Source organism: Phalacrocorax aristotelis, chromosome 10 (genome assembly GCF_949628215.1).
Source record: "Phalacrocorax aristotelis chromosome 10, bGulAri2.1, whole genome shotgun sequence".
Classification (NCBI taxonomy): Eukaryota; Metazoa; Chordata; class Aves; order Suliformes; family Phalacrocoracidae; genus Phalacrocorax; species Phalacrocorax aristotelis.
Genome location: NC_134285.1, coordinates 26,708,686 through 26,724,893, shown reverse-complemented (window position 1 = coordinate 26,724,893; position 16,208 = coordinate 26,708,686). Strand labels below are relative to the sequence as shown.

The 16,208-nt window shown below is 50.3% G+C and overlaps 1 protein-coding gene across 6 annotated transcripts in view; it reads right to left on the bottom strand.

The window, feature by feature from the left end:
* The window catches only part of RHBDF1 (rhomboid 5 homolog 1), a 38,927-nt gene extending 25,749 nt beyond the window's left edge, over positions 1-13,178 (bottom strand). The window contains exons 1-3 of one of the 6 annotated variants that reach the window (XM_075106142.1): positions 12,466-12,568; positions 3,004-3,110; positions 1,339-1,508 (exon numbers count right to left, since the gene is read on the bottom strand). The gene's annotated coding sequence lies outside the window, so the exon portion shown is untranslated. Of the gene's footprint in view, positions 1-1,338; positions 1,509-3,003; positions 3,111-11,895; positions 12,304-12,465; positions 12,795-13,160 lie in introns of those variants that run through there. The other 5 variants (XM_075106141.1, XM_075106144.1, XM_075106140.1 and 2 more) reach the window with 5 other exon arrangements.
* Positions 13,179-16,208: the final 3,030 nt, after the last annotated feature.

The window sequence follows — 16,208 nt, the reverse complement described above, 5'->3', positions numbered from 1 at the left end:
CAGATCTCTTCCATGCCCTTCCTACTATCCTCTCTTCCCACAAACACAGCAGGATCCACATCCAGCTGTTCAGTCCTTGGACAGGAGCTGTTCCAGACCTCTCACCTATGCTTATGGTTTGCAGCGCCTCCCAAAATCCATAAAATACTCCACCAACCTAGACATCAGCTAAATATCTTCACCCTGGGTAGGTGGAAATGTTCACCCTTTCAAGCTTTTATCAACTGTCATTGTGGCTTGAAACTCAACTTCTGCAAACTGCCAGGATAGCAATTCCAACAGGTAGCATCAAGAGAGAAGTCTCCACTATGAACAAAACCACAGAAGAGCCATTGGAGATGTGGGTAAGGAGGCTCTGTGAAGAGACTGGGAAGGGGTGGAATGGCCCGATACCTGCCTGGACTTCTCACAGCGCTGGCACAGTCCCAGTCCTGGTGCTACCACCTGCACTGCTCAGTCAGCTTAGAAGCTATTCCCTCAGCACCACAAAACTGAGGAATCTGGAAATACAAACTCTTCCCCAGCAAACAGGCTGAACACACCGCGTTTGCAAATCTGGCTTCTTCTAACTGATCAGCTGCATGTACAACTGTGGTAGCAGCACAAAAATTATTAATAAAGTCCATTTCAATTAAAAGAAACAAACAAAAAAAACCTTGTATATTGCAGATATTCTGGGAAAGTCATCTTCAAAAGCTGCATGCCAAAGCAAGGTCAGAGTACCAGAAAGAAAGCCAAATCCACTGCACTGTGGGTCAGGCTAAGAAAGAGGGAGAGAGCATTAAATTCCAAAGCTGGCACATGATCAAGAAAAGCTGCTTAGTGAAATCCACCGACCCAAACAGAGAAGGAAACACCTTGTCAGAAGCCTGAGCATGCTCTGAAAACTGACAGGCATCTCAAACACATTCAGAGATTTGCAGTCATTTCAAAGACAGACCATCCTTCCATTTAAACAGACAACTGAAGCTATTCCCATGTTGATTTTTTTCTTCTAAAATTTCCATTTTACCAGCATTCATTTAAAATAATGCTGTTTTTTTCCAAAAAACATTCCAAATAAAAAACCAAACCAAACAAACAACTTCATTCAACCCTACCACACAAACACACATCATCTGCTTTTTCCAACAACACTGCTCCTCTCCAGCACAGCATGTGCATGTTCTTACAGACACCCCCAGGAGGTAACAGATACCGGGGCTATTCCACTGCAATCCAATCACCACATCCCATGGTCAGCCTCCAGCTGTTTTCCTCCATTTTTCAAACACCCATCACTGCAACAGCTGTATTTGCAGTTGCTGCTATGCAGAGTCCCAGGCGAGTCCCATGTACCTGAAGCAGTCTGCCCATGCAGCTATTCTGGTTGAGGTACACCAGCAGCCATCCAGGTGGTGAGACAGCAAAGAAACCAGGATTCTAAATGTGTTCTCCAGACAGAGCAAGCCAGGGGAGACAGTGGGCTGCTGGCTGTGCCTCTCTCTCCAGGAGGATTTCTGCTGGCACTGCAAGGAAAAGGCAGGAAGTCCAAGGAGAAGAGGAGCAGTGGGGTTTCAGTCTCATGGCTGCCAATAAAACCATCTAGCATGGATCAGACCCAATAAGTTGCAAATAATATCTCAAATACCAGATGTGAGCCAGACCTTTAAAACAAGCCAGATGGAAGGACTGAGGGCAGGCAGAGACGGGAGAAGGTGGAACAGGCCTGTGACCCTGCACTCTTAAGGAAAGCTGTTGAGGGCACAGCAACACCCAGGCTTTGGCTGAGACCACCACCATGACCAACCCTAAGAAACTACCTCGGAAATTAAACACGGCCATCAGCACTGCCCTGGCAGCAGCGCTGTGCAGGGCTCTCTCCTGCTTTCCTGACCCTCACTGCCGAGCTCGGAGGAGACACCGTAAGGGTTTGCAGACCCATAGGCTACCAAGCAAAAGCTGGGGTCTGAGCAATCCAGGCACCTCTTAGCACAAGTCTGGCAGACACACTGCCCTTTTAGCCCTGCATAGCAGGGAGCTGGCAGGACCACCATTCCCACACACTACCCACTGCCCTCTCACTGCCCTCTTCCATGCGCAAACTCTGCTTGAGTGCTGGTAGAGACTGAAGCTGCCTACAACAGCCTGCACCAATCACACAGGCAACAATTCCCCAAGGCCCTGCCTTCCACTTGGAAGCAAACCAATCTGTCAGCTAGTTGCTGCCCAAAGAGCAGTCTTGCCTTACTCCAGCGAGCCACTTCAAGGTGTTTTAGCAGCACAAAACTAACCCTAGTAAATTATTTCCTGTTGATCTGGCATCCATCCTGAAGAGGCTCAGACAATTTCAGATAGGCTCTGTGCAACCTGAGAAAGGAAGAGTAGGACCAGCTTATTCAGTGATAGCTCAGCATGATAGCAGCTTAGCTGAAACATCAAACTACAGCCCGAGCCTTTGTCCCTTGCCCATGTGAAACAGCACTCCTCCATCCCCAGCCTAGCAGATCAGCACCTGGGGAACTGCATTTGCCCCCTGCCAACAGGCATGCAGCACACTGAGCCCCCCTGGACTCTCCTCTGGAGAGGGACCAGACAGGAAGACTGGGGAATAGCCAGCGTCTTATTGAAAGACAGCTTTCCTGCATTGGAAAGTCCTGTCCCTACCCAAACTGTCTTTTAAACTTTGTATCCAAGTAGAACATGGAAGAAATGGATCTGGGGTAGTGAAAGCCTTTGCATGAGCTCTGATGGGACAGAAGCCTTCGCCTTGTAGAGAGTGAATTAAAAGCCACACAATCTTCCTCCCGAGAATCTTCTTTTCAACCGGTGCTCTAGAAAGAGCTAGAACAGGAGCTACATGCTTGAGTGGGTGGCCACAAAACCAGCGTGCAAGTAGATCACGCAAAAGCAGCATGCAAGTCTGGGGGACTGGAGCATCTCTCTTATGAGGAAAGGGTAAAAGCTATGGGTTTGTTCAGCCTGGAGAAGAGAAGACTGAGGGGGGATCTTATCAATACTTACAAATATCTGAAGGGTAGGTGTCAGGATGATGGGACTAGACTCTTTTCAGTGGTGCCCAATGACAGATAAGGGGCAATAGGCACCAGTTGGAACAGAGGAAGGTCCACCTAAAAATGAGGAATAACTTCTTTACTGTGAGGGTGACAGAGCAGTGGAACAGGCTGCCCAGAGAGGTTGTGGAGTCTCCTTCCCTGAAGACATTCAAAACCCGGCTGGATGCGGTCCTGTGCGGTCCTGTACTCTAGGTGTACCTGCTCAAACATGGGGGTTGGACGAGATGATCTCCAGAGGTCCCTTCCAACCCCTACCATTCTGTGATTCGGTGAGCTGCGCCAGCAGGAACCCACCAAGGTGGGGTGAATGCTATGGGGAAGGTCTTTAACTTCTGCAGCTACCCAAGCAACCAAGGCAGTGCTGAGGGATCCCACCATGAACCACTTAATTAGCTGAGAAGTACCAGTGGAAACTTCCTGGCTTGGAAGAGGCCAGGCAGACCCCTAGACAGGAAATGGGAAGTTACATTAGAAAATACCCAAGAATTTGGATTTCATGCAAATTATATTGGTATGCAAGAGGCACACCAAGAGTGCAAAGCTTCAGCTGGGACCCACTGAATTTGAAGAATACTCAGCTATATAGAGAGCCAGAGGGTTTTAAATATAGGTAATTAAAACATCTGCCAGTTAAGTCTGAATATATGTGACCCAATCCCATGATCAGGAAAGCAGATCTGATGTCCCTTTGAGCAACTGATTTTCTTGATTTTCAGAAAAACATGTGGGTCATGACAGAACTCAAGCATAAATGAGCTCCTACTGGAATGCCAACATTAAAAGCTTTCAAAGCAGCTTCACATGGGCCCTGAAGGGTATCTAGGTCTGGTACCCTCCCTCATGCAGAAGAGAGAAGAAAAACAGGGAGTTCAAAAAAACTCTTCCGAATCCTGTTAGTCCCCAGATCTGTAGCTGAACTTCTCCAAACACAGGTTAAAAGATGACCCCCAACTGCAACCTGCAAACACTGACACAGGCAACAGGCTCTGATCTTCACGGTCCTTTTGCTGTGGCAGATGAAGGGCATAACAGTAACAAGAACACAGAAGCCAACACTCAAACTTCAAGCTATAAAGGTGTCACGGCCACTTGAAAGAGATGCAAGCCCCAACAGAAGAAGCAGTTCCCCCAACCTTCTGTGTTGCCCCCTTCTTCCTGCTAGCACAAGCATCCCCGCAGCTGCTAGGTGATCCACACTGGGAACTGAACCACATTAGCTCAGCAAAGAAAATGTTTTGTTCCAGCCCTAGCTCCTTCCCTGATCCAAGCCACCACATGGCTCTACGAACACTTCTGCCAGCAGAAGGAAAAGGGAAGAAGAAGGAACAAAAAGAGCAGCTGGAGCCAGATGACCGGACTGCTTCTCAAGGCAGCACAGTTTAAAGTGATAGTGAGAACATAGCCAAAAACTCACACTTGTAGCACTGTGGGAAGCTAAAAATTATCACAAGGGACGTGGTGGGTTCGGCAACTCCTGAGGCTGAAATAATCTTCTGAAAAGTGCCCTCAGTACAGGCATTGAATGCAGCAGGAATAAGAGACTACTATATCACCAGAGGCAGAGTGAATTTTTGGTGGGGTCATTACATCGGAAAACATCCAAGCCATCCACAGATTTCTCTAGAGCTGATGGCCAAGCCTCACACATGGGCAGCTTTCATAGAAGGGTTCCCAAGGGATGAGATTCCCCTGCTTACCAATGGCCTGTGGCACCCACAAAGCAGCTAGGTGGAAGAGAGCCGAGGACTGCAGACTGGGCAGAGGGGCTGCCTTTCCCACCTCCCAGGCACGTGTGACACAGGTGACAGAAGCAGGTTCACAGCAGTAGCCAGCATGCCTGCGCCCAAGCCCACGCAGGGCCCAGGCAATGAACAATTGGCATCCAACTCCACGTTCTACAGTAAACCCGATACACAGCCATCTAAAACCTACCTAGATACTGGCAATGGGAACAGTCTGAGCATAAAACATAGCCAACAAAGAGGGGGAGCAGTAGAAAACCTTCTGGAGTACTTTGGTGTCTTCACTCTGCATTTCTCCATGAAGACACCCTGCAGTTTTGCACAGAGAACACGGGCCTGCCACCACATGCAACAGCCATATTTCCAGCAGCCACAGCCTAATATTCTGGTTACAGCACACCACTTATCAGCTACACCTGGGCATGGACTGATGACCACACTGCTAACAGCTCATGTGACAGTACATCAAGCACAGGGGCCAAGAAGCCAGCACTGACCAGCACTCACATTCCTTAGGGAAGCCAGTAGAGTCAGCACTGCCCAGTCCTCAAAAGGAGCTGGTTTCCACCTAGATCCATCACCAGCTACCAGATGGCAGATGCATCTTAGCATGCCTACACAGGAAGCCAGGATCATACCCCTGGTCCAGTACCACAGTGAACATATCCAGAATGGATAACAAGTATAATATTAACAACTCAAATATTAACAATTCCAATTTAAACAAGGACTGCCAACAGCAGAAGTGTATCCACAGGAAGGATCATCCATGCAAGCCTTGTCTTTGCACCCTTTTCAAAGGTAACCACAGCTGCCCATTGGTTAGCAGTGCCTCTGCTGAGCCAGCAGAGCCCTTCACTCTGGGGTTCCCAGCAGCCTCAAAGCACAGTTGTCTCAGGATGCTGCCTGGGCCTACACATTCTTCAGCATCACTAGAGCTCCCCTTTAACAAAGAAGCAGGAAAGAGTGATCAGAGAAACTATTTTAGTACACATTGAACTCATTGCGACAATTCACTGGGGCTCCAGAAGACACTGTTCTGGATTTATTCTTATTACTAGTAAAACAGATGCACTGTAAAGTACTGGCTGATCCACAAATAGCATGGACACAGTCATTGCCTCAATTATACAGCAAGGTAAGATTCACAAAAATGCTTCTGTCAGCACAGCCATGGCCCTACATTAGAAAACAAAAGACAAAACCAACAAAATCCTACCCCTGTGTTTTAACAAAGGTATCATTTTTCATTGAAATTCTGCATTTGTAAGTTTTTTCTACCAGCTCTCATATTCATCACAAGTACCGTAAGGGTTCAGGACACAAGGAAAGCCAGGAACACAGCACTGGTATGAGTCTCAAGACAGCAGTAAACACTGGCTCTGGTTGCTTTTGGAATAGCTGCTGCCTGTGCACCCACCTGAAAACCAATTTTCTTGTCTTAGTGATTACAACATTGTTCATTTAGAAAATAAGACATCAATAAACAATTGATGGAAAAGCAACTGCCAAAACTAGCAAGATCACCCAGAAAGATTACAATACCCCAAACCAAAAATTACGTTAGACCAAAAGCTACCCAACCTCTACGGCAAAGACTCTCAGTACTAAAAGCAGCTAAGAATCACTGTTTGTTGTGCTAAATAAAAATGCCTCACTGGCAAATGAGATCAAAACTGCCACAAATGACAACATTTCCTATGGAAAGTTACACAAAACCACACCGAATAGCAGTCTAAAAAAAAATCTTAGAGGAAATAACAATAGCAAACACTGGAGCCACCAGAAGACAGACTTTATGTTCAGGAAGGATGGAAGCTGCAGCATCTGAGCCATTCAGGTCAGCTTTCTTTGCATGTTCCTTTGAAATTCAGAGCATCCTCACTTATCATCACACACTTGCTTTCTTCAACACAACCATAGTTCAGTTCACCTGGAAACAAGTGAGAGAGCAAGCCAGCACCTACAAGCAGTGGCCACAGCAAGAAGGCCCAATGGAGATCCTTCAAAAGAACAATTACACAGCCAAGGACTCAGAGCAGGGCCAGTTTGGCCAGAGCTGCTCTTCCTGAGAGCTGATTTAGCCAGGGACACAGGATAGCTAGCCTGCCACTCTGATGCTCTAATTTCTACTCTTCCTAGTGCTCGACAGCCAGCCACACACCATCTCCTACTTTGTCTAATTAGAAAGCAGTGCAGGAAGAGCTTGTCTTGCTCTGCAGGTGCGTGTACGCACGTGTACATTCATGTGTGCCCAATGCACCAACTCATTTATAATGCAAATAATCATAATTCTAATTTTGTCTTAGCAAAGAAATTTAAAAATCTAAGTGAACCATACTCTGAGTGAATGGCACATTCTCTCTCACTGTTCTCCCTGAAATGACAGTCCCAAAGCAGTCAGGGAAAAGGAAGATACGCTCACACTTTTTGGCAAAACTACTGACAGCCTGCTGTCTTCTACAGTTCATTTTAAAGCACGGGGCTTCGAATTCAAGTGACAGAGAAACATACCCCCCATGTGCTGATTGCCACAGCGCAATAACTCCTGAAATACGGAAGCTGTATTCATCAACCCAGCCATCTAGGCCCTCAAGATTTTAACATTCAAGCTGTTATAACTTTCACTGAGTCAAAGCCATGTAAGTGCCAGACCTGTAAAACAGTAAAAGCAGCATCCTGCACTGCTCCAGGATGACCTCATATGGATTGTTCCTTTTTAAAAAAAAAAAAATCCTTCAAAGCAGGGATTGCCACTGACCAGCAGAGCAAGGGGCTGTCTCTCAGCAAAGTGGAAGCAGGAAGGGGAGGAGGCGGCAAAGGTAGGCTTTCCAGAAAAGGCAAGAGCAGGCATGTCTTTGATATCTCTTCTCCCCCTGGGAAGGCTGTACTGTGCCAGGGAAGTATTTTGCAATGATACTTTTTAGTTCACCCAGAAGAAATAACATTTCCTTTAATAATCACTGTGTTTTAGAGATGCTCTGATTACTAAGGCAAGGTTTGTTTGTTGCTAAAGGCCCCAGAATTTGAGAACATAGCCGTTGCTCGGGTCTGTATCACAATAGTTCTAACATTTCTATAGTACGCAAAAAGTAGCTTTAATTATATTTGAAACAAATGGTGTATCTACATAGTTGAAGAGTGCGCCCAAAAGAAATTTCAGCAAGAACAAGCCTTATATCAATCTGACATTTGCTGTCTCTGCAGCAAACAGAGAACGCAATCAAAGAAACTTGCTCTCTATAGCTTTAGGAGACCTAACAGTTAAGGTTAACATGAAGAATAAGCCCTCTGCCTTCACTAAGTAGCAATCAGCCACTGTTTGTTATTCAAAAGGATTTGACCATAGTTTGGATGATTTGTTCAAAAACTCAGCTACTAATTCGTTCGCTGTGGTATCATCCCAACACGCATTTAAAAAAACCACTTCCTCATTCCTATAGCAGCATGGACCGAAACAAGTATGAGAGATGTGATCTTAAGTGGGCTTCAACCAGTCCTGGACAGCAGCTAAATGAGCAGGACCAAAAAAAAGGAGCAAGAAGTCAGAAACCCCTGAAGTTCAACTACCAAGGACACAACAGAAGGCAGCTTCAGTGCAGACACAATTTCCACCACTCCCTGTGCTGTAACCTCATGCTCTCAGGGCTGCCCCTAGACCTTCCCAATGGCATAGTCAAGCCTGCCTGAGAAAACAGAAAGGTTGGCAGGCAAGCCTTGCCCTCCCCACGCTGTGCTGGAGTGAGGGTCTTTACAACTCCATGCAAGCAAGCCTGGGTGGCAAGAGCACACACCACACACCAGATCGCTTTGTCGTCCTTCAAGGACACAGAAATACAGCTGCTAGCATGACCATGGGAAATACTGTCTAGTAGATTCATTTCCTTTCAAGGTTGAATCTGGCCTGTTGCCTCCCTAATCTCTTGGCACTAATTGCTGCAGGGCTGGGATTGTCCCTTCCTCAACAGTCTTCTGTTACTTGCTGGTGGGTGCTGACGTCAGAGGAGTCACTGGACACTAACAGAGTAGGCAACAGGTCCTGATGTCCATTCAGTTCAACTGGTTTGTCTGCTAGTTCTGAATAAGGCAAAAAATAAACAAACAAAAAGACAATAAAAAACCCGCCAAACCAACAAACCACAAAACTAAAAAACCCCGTCAATGGGGAGACAACTACCTGCACGACCCTGGGCACGAGGGCTTCTCCCCTGAGTAGGAAAGACCCCACCTTCACTCTACTTTCCAGCAGCACTCGGTCATTCCTGCCATGACCCAGACAAGAGTCCCACTAAATTCAGGTTGCAGCTCCCACAGCGCAAGTTGAGACACTGTCACACTCTCAGCAGAGAGACTGCAACACAGCTCTGAACAGGCAGACAACACGTACAAGTTACTTAAAACTACAGCAGGTTGGTAACCAGCAGCAGGGGGGCAACCTTACAGTAACTGTGCCAGATCTGCACATTTCTTGTTTGTTTTGTTCCAACTAGGTGATGATAAAGTTAGACTTGGGACCCAGCACCTCTTCAGCTGAAAAGAAAGGAAACTAAACCATGTCTAAGCTCAGGGAAAATGTGAAGGAAGGAACCCTGTTCCTTCCCATTAAGCAAACCCAGGAGGTTTACTTAAGTTTTAACTATTTCTACTGATATGGGTCATATACCAGCAACAGGCAGGTGGCTGCAGGAGCAGCAATTAATAGAAGTGTCATGCTGGGTCACAATTAATGCTAGAACCTCCAAGAAGGGTGCATGTCTCCACGGCATGCCAAAGCCTCCAGAGATTAAATAAAGAAGAAAGGTAGCAACCACAAGGGAAGAATCTTATCAAATACTGTTCTGCTGACTAAAAGCTCTAGAGATACAGATAGAGAAACATCAGGATCTTCAGCTCACAGCAAGTCCCACTCAGCAGGCAGCATCCCCAGCAGCACATGGGGTGCTCTGCCAACCTTTTTGCTGGATGCTCTGAATGGAAGAGGAAAACAACCCAGGACTCCTGGTCATGCTGCCCATCTCAGGCCTTCAGCACTAACCAGGCTGTGTTTGCACTGCAGAGAGATCCAACACACTGAATGGAATCAAATCTTTACTAATTATATCTGAGCATGTGGGCTCCATGCCCAGAATAAACTGTCCTATCATGCCACACTCAGAAAACCCTGCCTCCTTCAGGGGAATGTGCTGGGACTTGCTGGCTACTCTCCGGGGCTGGATTCCAGAGGAACAGGACTGATGACCCCAAAAGGAATTCCTATTCCTGCCTCGTGACCTCGCTCGGCTGCAGCCTCGTTGCAGTCCCCGCCACGGAAGTGAAACGAGCCATCTGCCAAGTCCAGTAACAAGGCGTTCCAAGGGACGTAACTCCTGACTGAGGCGACATGTCAGGGCCACGCGCTCTCAACACTGAGCCGCAAGCTTGCTGAGAAGAGGTGCCTGCTCTGCTCTGCTCTGCAGGCAAGCAGCACTCTCGGCATCCAAAGCTCGTCACCCTGGCTGAAGACTACCCAGCACAGAGCAAGGCATTCCAGCGACCAGGGCCAGCCCATGGCTTTCCCCAGAACCTGAAAAGCCAGTTTGGAGGCAGATCTCTTGCAAGTGTATTGCTTAAAAAAAAAAAAGCCTGTCATGGGAAGTCCCAGAGCAGAACTAGTCTTGTGGGAGTTGCTTCTATGCAGCACAGCATTAACCTCCTTTCATGGGAATGCACAGGAGCAGGCACACCACTGACACAGGACCACACGTGACAGCCACTGCTTTCCAGGGGGGCTCAGGACCGATGAGCGCAGAGACCATAACGAAGCTTGTTCCCCTGTTCCAAATCCACAGCACCTCTTGGGAAGCTGGCAGGGTCCCAACTCAGGAAGGGCACGGGCTCTCTACCAGTCCACAGACAGACAGTGGAGGCTGGCTGCCCAGAAGTAGCCATGAGGATCTAAGGACACAAGAGGGACACAGCAGGAAGGAGGGGATGATAGCTGTTAATAGAGCAACAGAAGGGTTAAAAAAAAAAAAAGACAAGCTTTCAGGCATACGAGGCCTTTCTTAAAGTCCTTTTAACAATCAAAACTTGAAGGAAGTATTTGAAAATCCATCTGTTTCTTCCAACTATACCAACCAATCCAACAAGAGTTGCCACCTCCTCTTGCAAACCCTGCACCACTGAGATAGGTCTGGAGAGCAACATACATCCACACGCTGGAGTGGAGATCCAGTTCTCCTTCCAAGGGTCTGCTTCCCAGCTTGTCGAAGCGGGCACTTTTTACCCCTGTGTTCACAGCACAAGGGCAGCAACTTGTCTTTGCTGCTGTATCAGCAGTACTGCTGTTAACACCCTGTGCTCCTTCCTCATCCCATGCTTCTTTCAGAAGTGCCTTCAGCTTTGCTGTTTTGTTCCTTCTCGTTATGTGTGACTATTTTTTCCTTCACTGCAGAATGCACAGCTTTCTTCCCAGAGGAAATTAGCAGCCACAGGGACAAAAACAGGAAGAAAGGAAACAACTTCCTGCTCACTCCAAGACCCGGCCTGGAGACATCCCTGACCAACACTGTGCACCCGATACAAAGCCAACCTGCAAGAGAATCAGCAGCCAAGATGACATGCACAAGCAATGCTCCAGCACTGGACAAGACTCATTTATGCTGCTGCTCCCCTCTCCTGAGTTACGTGAGAGAAAAGGTCAACTCAAAATACGCACAAGGGGCACCCTGGCACAGCAGGGCTAGTTAAGTGTGTGTGCGCGCTACAACGGGGTAAAGGACAGGTTGCTCTCTGCGGAGCCCAAAAGGACTCAGGGCTGGGGGTGCAATCCTGCAAAAGCTTTAACCAGGCTCGCCTTGGGCTGCTGTGATCCCCCACTTTGTGAGAGCAGCACACAGTGTGATAAAGACTTCAGGAACTCGATCCAGAGGAAAAACAACTTTACACGTAAAAAGTGATATGTTTTCCACTGGATCAGTTCACTAGGTGGCTGCCAAAACACCGTTGCCAGCATCAGAGCAGGGGTGGGTGGGAACGCGTGGCAAGCGATGAAGGGCCCCTCCACACCCAGCTCCAGCGCAGACTTCGATCAGCTGAAACGAGCCACGAACGCACACCTTCACCTACGGCCAAAAGCACCAGGGTCACCATGCTGCCGACATCCGAAGAGCCGCGGAGGAGCCAGACCCCGGCTCTCTAGGGAGGCGAGATCGCACAGGTCCAACGCTGCTACTTTCTGCCTGCCACCGGCAGGGCCCGGGCACCCACCTGAGCCCCCCGCGCTGCACGGGGCAGGGGAAGGTGCCTGGTGAGGGGCCGTTTTCAGAGGGCTTCTCCTTGCTGCTGACTGGGGTCGGGCCCGGCACCTGCCTCCGGCTCCGCGGCCGTCACCGCAGGGGCGCCGACCTTGCTCCGCTGATTGCCGAGGGCCGTTCCCTGCCCGGCTGAGGCGGCGCGGCGCGCCGCCTCAGCCGGGCAGGGAACGGCCCCCGGCGGCCATCGGAACTGCCCCTCACGGTCGGGCCGCCAGCAGGGGGCTGCCGAGCCGCGGCTGAGGCGGCCCGGGCCGCGGGACGGGACGGAGCCCGCAACTCACGTGCGCGCCGTACCCCGGGGCATCCCCCCCCTCCCCGTCCTCCTCCTCTCCCCGCTCCCCCCCCCCCCCCCCCGTCGCGGTCCGCACTCACCGTGAAGGCGGGTGAAGCGACGCGGCGAACAGCCGCTCGGGTCGGGGCCACCCCCCAGTGCGGTTTAAGGGACCGGCGCCGCCGAGCTCGGCCCGCGTAGGGCGCGGAGACTCCACCCCCGTGCCAGGGGCCGGCCGGCCGGGCACGCCATTCACAGCCGCGGCATGCAAATGGCAGACGGGAACCCAGCGGGGTTCGGCGGCGTGAATCCCGCCGGGGAGCTGCTGCTGCCAGCGCCCGGGGCCGCGGGACGAGGCATCCCGCCGCCCTGACTCACGGTGTAGGAATGCGCCGCGCCGGGCGGAAGCCACCGGCCCGCCCGCGGCCCCCGCAGCGCGGCCCCGGCCTGAAACCCCCGCCTCCCCGGCGTGGTTTTGGGGTCCGCCTCGGGGGTGGGCAGAGCCCTTCAGGCAAGCAGCCGCCGACTCCCAGCCGAGCTGCGGTGACACCGGTTTAACTCCAGGTCCCGTTAGCCCCACCCGGGATGCTCCCACCGCTGGCTGGAAGCTCTTCTGCCCCCGGAGCGCCCAGCTCTGGCGGCAGCTATGCCCCGGGGGAGCCGGGGTGACCGCCGTCGGGGGAGCCCCGGGACCGCGAGTCACTCGGCACAGCTGGCAGGCGCTCAGTGGAGTGGAGAGCATGGCCGAGCTGCCGGGCCTTCCCGGGCCCCGTTGCCACCCATGGGAAGCCGTCACCTGCGGGTCTCTTGCAGAGGTGGCGTGCACTGCCTTGCACAGAAGAGTGTGGTTGCTCCACTGCATCTTGATCTTTCTTGCTGTTTCACTGTCCTTTACCTGATCCTTGCTTCATTCCCCCCCACCACCAGCTTAATCCTGTGTTTCCCATCAAGTTCTTCACACCTCCTCCTCCAGCCATGTGGTTAGTGTATCATCCTTTCCCTAAGATGTTTCTTCTCAGTTTAAACATTTCCCCCTTTCTGGATGGCATCCTCCCACCTGGATTGCTCAGCCGTCCTCGCATTTGTCCTGGGATTGTTGCCGAACATTTCTCCATCCGTCCTTTCTGGAGCATCGGTCAACATGTGTTGGCCAAGCAGAGTTTTACTAGAGCTCCAGCAAGGCCTGCAGCATGCACATCCCTCTTCACCGGGTCCCCAACCCACAGCTGCAGATGCTTTTTATATTAGTAATAACTGGGGAGACATGTATTCCTTGCCATCTTACTGCATCTTGCCTGCTGACCTGCACGGGAGAGCCACTGTCATGGGGGCCGGTGCTCCCTGCAAAGGGCGAGCTCATCGGTACCGCACCCACCCCTGTGCGTGCCCACACAGTCACACTTCGAAGGCAGCCCCCAGAGAGCCCAGCTATCTACACTGCGCCTCATTAGCTAGTGAAAAAACACAGATCAGCCCCAGCTAGTCCTGGCTGAGGTGGAGACCAAATTGCACACAGAACCCTGACTGGCCGCAAATGTCTGTGAAGCTTAACAGGCCCAAATTATTTTCAGATGTTTCTACCACATGAACAAGGAAAAGAAGTGTCCAGTAACGTATGAGAGCAGAGATGAACTTGCAGGCCCTTCGGCATCTCCCAGGAGGAACACTCTGGAGCTGAAGTGAGCCTCTGACCCACCCCTGCTTTTTCTTAGCCTCTTGCCAGCAGTACGTGCATTTTGCAAGAAAAACAAAGCTCTTTCACTGAAACATGCTTTGTCGCTCCTGTAAAACACTCTTGCAGACAGCACTGCTAACCCTGTCCCATAAGCTCATTCCCCCAGCGCTTCCCTGCCCAGACCCTCCAGGTCTGTGGGGTGGGATTTTTTTTACACAACTGCAGGCATCTGCACTTAGTCAGATAAAGTCTATTCTCTTGGTCAAGAATACTCTCTCCTTGCTCCCATCACCACCCAGGCTGTTTCTCCTTCAGTGCACTGAGTCCCATCAGCCTAAAATACATAAGACAGGGTGACTTAAGGTGAGCTTCTGACTGTTGCTCTCTTGAACACGAGCTGGTGCACAGCAGCAGTTTGGCGTTGAGGGGACATCTGTAGGCTGTGAGAGGGGGAAGTAGAGTCAAATGTCACCCACCAGCCCCGGTCCTGAGCAGGTCATCCCAAACAAGGCCTGACAGCCTTGTTTGTTTTCTCCCTCATGAATGCTGCAGGAGTACTCCTGCAAGGGAGTACTTTCGTTTGAAACATGGCCTCCGAGGACCAGCTGAAGGACAGCTCTCTTCTAGTGCTTGTTATGTTTAACGTGAACATGTGATTATATTAACTTACTTCATTCTTCTCTGCTGGAAACTGGAATTTCCTCCCTTCTGCTTGAAACCCATGAGAAACTGTGATCTTGCCACAAGACATGGTTAAGACCCAGTGAAATAGATATCCATCAGCATGCGAAGTTCAGAACTTTTACGACGCAGCCTGCTTAAACTGTTCTTTCAAAGCCAGGCAAGCTACATGCCTGCCCGCTTACAGCCAGGCAATGGAGGGTCTGCACTGGTCAGGAGTGATGCAGAACAGCCTGTGGGTACTTCACATGTTTGTCAATCCTCGTCTTCCTCAGCACTCCACAGTACTCCCTCCTGCCTGCACATTTGTATGCAGTGCTCTTTGGAGCACTGATCCTGTGTCATCAGGTATGAAATCAGGCTGCACTCTATATTGATTATACATCCAAGTAGGCAAATGGTGGTGTTGGCATGCACTTATGGCCACCGCTGGACATGTGGCACTGGGGAGCTGTGCAGTGCTCCTTTTCCCGTTTCCCTTACCTTCTTACAGCCTGCGTGCATTGCCTAACAGTTATGTGAGGACAGCTGGGATACACCAGGAGCACAGGTGCCTATTTTTATCTGGATCGCCAGTTATGTAGACAGATGATTTGATCTTGACTTGCTTTGTTCAGGGTTTAGGCCAAGAAAGCATCCCAGTATCCCGCAAGCACAGCAGAGAGCATCATATTGCAGCCTTTGCAGGGAAGGCAGAGCTCCCCTTGCCTTCTGGAAATACACAGGCTTTGCTGTGCATCCTGTGCTGACACGAAGCAGCAGTGCAGTCCTGGCAGCTGTCCTAGCAAACAGGGAAGAGGTCCAGAAAGGCCTGGCATTTCTTCTGGGGAAGATTAATAGCACAGAAACCCAAGTGAAGTACCATGGAGTTTCAAATGCAGGTGGCATGGCCAGGAGCCAGAGAGGGAACTGCCAGGAGCGAGAGGATGGGGATTCCCCTTGGGGAATGCATTTCCAGGGCGGATCAGAGATCACATGCATCCCCTCATTGGGGCACAAACCAGGTTCCTGGGTACCAATGGCAGGTTAGGTTTTCCACCCCAGCCCTGTGTGCTGCAGGGATCCCATGGACAGGAGAAGTGGCATTGGTACTGTGGGATCTATCTGTTCACCAGAGCTTCTACAGAAATAGCCTCCTCTTCTTCCTTGCGGCCCTGCAGCTCCTGCATGTGCAGCTGGCATTGGTGCTTTCTGCCCCAGCCTCACACCAGGAGGAGCAGTGCTAGCTGCTCTGAGCACCCAGCCCCAGCAGTGCCCTTTCTCCCTCCCGTGGGTGCTAACAGCCCATCAGTCTGAAGTGTTGGCTCAATATGCTTGGAGTACAGATGCCTCCTCTCCAGATCAGATGCCAAGCTGAGAATGGTGCTGCTGACCTGCAAAAATATATTGACACTTTATTTAGAGTGCAAATGAAATACCTTCTGCTTTCAAAAAAAAAAAAAAAACACACCCAAAAAAAAAGTAGCTATGTTGTAACTTGAATTTCTT